At 39.9% G+C, this 2,785-nt stretch overlaps 1 non-coding gene across 1 annotated transcript; it reads right to left on the bottom strand.

Moving 5' to 3' along the window:
* Positions 1-1,178: 1,178 nt before the first annotated feature.
* LOC145629557 (small nucleolar RNA R71) lies at positions 1,179-1,286 on the bottom strand. The gene has a single exon (XR_014111722.1). It is a non-coding gene; the product is annotated as a small nucleolar RNA R71 (small nucleolar RNA).
* Positions 1,287-2,785: the final 1,499 nt, after the last annotated feature.

Genomic DNA, 2,785 nt, shown 5'->3' on the forward strand with positions numbered 1-2,785 from the left:
CTTCCCTAGTGGTTCGACCCTTTACTTGCCACTAACTAGTTTAGTGTAGGTTTAGGTATTATAAATGATTAATTTGGTTAGGGTGGTAGCATAACGACCTATCTAATCCCTATCAAATTTTGGCGCCGTTGCCGGGGAGTGAATTAGTTTTGTAGGATAATTAACATGCTTAATTGTGCGAGAGTGAGTTAAATGTGTTGATTGTTTTTAATCAAGGTCATTTTCATCTAATTGTATGATTTTATTGAATGTATTGATGTAATTGGATTCCACTTTCCCTAGTTTTAGTTATTTGTTCTTAGTTGTGTTTAGTTGAACCTCTCAATATCTCACAAGCTTTCCTAGTAGTCTAATTAGAAAAAATTGATACACTTAGTCCTTTTGGGTTCGACCCTTTACTTGCCACTAACTAGTTTAGTGTATGTTTAGGTATTATAAATTTCTAATTTGGTTAGGGTTAGTAGTCCCAACGACCCACTTCTCAACCTTCGATCAAATTTTGGCGCCGTTGCCGGGGAGGCGGCTTGTTTAGTGCTATTATTGCTTTTGTTAAAGTCATTTTGCTTTCTTTTCTTTTTGTTTTTTTTTTGTTTTATCATCCTTGTCATTGCTAATTGTTTGCTTAGCTTTGGTGAATGCTAATGAGGTCTCAAGGAGCACCCTCACATCAAATTGACCACGAAATCAAGCGAACCTTGAGACAAGTCCGTAGGCTTTATCAAGACGAGGGAAGAGGTTTTGGTGATATAGTTGATAGTGAGAGTGATACTTACTCTTCAACTTCACCACGCGAATCAATGGCGGGACAAGAGAATGATGTCTTGTTTCGTGAGTTCGGAAATCCGGAGGATTATGAGCTCACGGGAGGGATTTTGCTACCCGTCACGGAAACCAACTTCTCAATCCATCCACATTATACTCAAATGGTCTAATCGAAGCAATTTTCTTGAAGTGCAAGTGAGGACCCTATTGAACATTTGGACCGATTCCTTGAATTGTGCGCAATGATGCAAACCAATGAAGTGAGTCAAGACTACATTCGTATGCACCTTTTCCGGCAATCTCTCACCGGACGAGCAAAGAAATGGCTAAAGCAAGTAAAGCCTAACTCTCTCACAACATGGAGGAAGGTTGTATAGGCGTTCTTGAAGCGCTTTATCTCCGAAGAGAAGACCGCCGAAATGAGAAGGAAAATTGCATCATTTGAGCAAGAGGCCGATGAAATTCTTGGTGAAGCATGGGAGAGATTCAAAGAGTTGGTGCAAGCATGTCCCCACCATGAGTACAATCAAGGGTTGCTCATTGATGAGTGACATTTATGTCACTCTTAGGGAGTAGTTTTAGAGTCATTTTCGTGTTTATTTTATCTTATTTTCCCTTTCTTTCTCTTGTTTTCTTTTTAATAAAGTTTCTAGTTTATTTTGGTAATTTTGGTGCGTTTTAGTTCATTTTCTTTATTTTATTAGCTTTAGTTTATTTTCGTATTTTATTTTACGTTATTTGCTTGTATAGTTTTTGTCTTTATTAGTTTTAGTTTTATTTCTCTTATTTCTATTTTACTTTTATTTATTTTAATTAGTTTGGAGTGTTTTTCACATTTTATTTGTTTGTGTTTTATTTAATTTTGTTAGTTTTAGTTTTAATTCTCTCATTTCCTATTTTAGTTTATTTAGTTTTATTTTATTTATTTCATTCCTTTTTGTCTTGATTTCTCCTCGGTTTTGTGTGTAGGGGTTCGGGTTTTATGTCAAATGAGTTCGGGTTCCAAGTTGAGTCAAACACAAACCGCAACCTGCTGCCCCTTATCCATCACCGCACCCTTCATTATCCTACACCACACCATCAGCAACAACAACAATTACCACCAGCCCATTTACCATCTGACCACCAACTGCAACCCCGCAAACACCACACACCACCACTCACCTCCCTTTCCCCCTGCTCCAATTCGCACCATTGCCCCGCAAACACCACACACCCCGCAGCACCAATTCACTCACCCACTACAACCCCTCACACCACTCACCACCAGTCCAACTTCCAACCACCAGCCAACAACCACCTGACCGTCGCAACAACCACAATCACCCACCAATTCACGCGCTCACAGCACCGCAGCCACTAATCACGCACAACCGCAACACACACCAACAGCAACACAACCCAGACCACCGCAACCACACCTCAATTCTACCACCACCGCGCAACAGAGCAGCCACCACCAGCATCAATTACAACAACAATTGCACCTTACCGTCACCAATTTGCACAGCAACATCCCCAATTTACAGTAAATCACAAATTCTCAAGTTCGAGCAAACCGTTGGTGGTTCGGTCGAAGTTCGAGACAGATACTTTGTGGGTTTCGTTAATCGAAGAGGAGTGGTCGAACATACCCATGGTTCGACCGAACCAACCCCGTAGTTCGGCCGCACCAACCCACGGTTCGATCGAACCATTTCACGAGCTATGCACATGGCTTTTAATGAAGATGAACGGCCTCGATTTGATGATGATAGTTGATGAACGGTGGTGATGGTGGTGCGTTTCAATGGAGTTCTTGAAGCAGGCTGGTTTCGAGGAAGAAGAGGGAAATCGGGGGGTAGCTGATAGTTTTGGGGTTTTGGTTTTCTTTTTTCTTTTTCTTTTATTTTTTATTTCCTTTCCTTTTCCTTTTCTTATTTCTTTTCTCTTTTGTTTTCTTTTCATTTTATTGGATTTTCTTTTATTTCCTTTTTCTTTCTTTATTTTATTTTCTTTTATTTCTCCTTTATTTTTCCTAGTT

This window comes from Chenopodium album, chromosome 4, assembly GCF_948465745.1.
Source record: "Chenopodium album chromosome 4, dcCheAlbu1.1, whole genome shotgun sequence".
NCBI lineage: Eukaryota > Viridiplantae > Streptophyta > Magnoliopsida > Caryophyllales > Amaranthaceae > Chenopodium > Chenopodium album.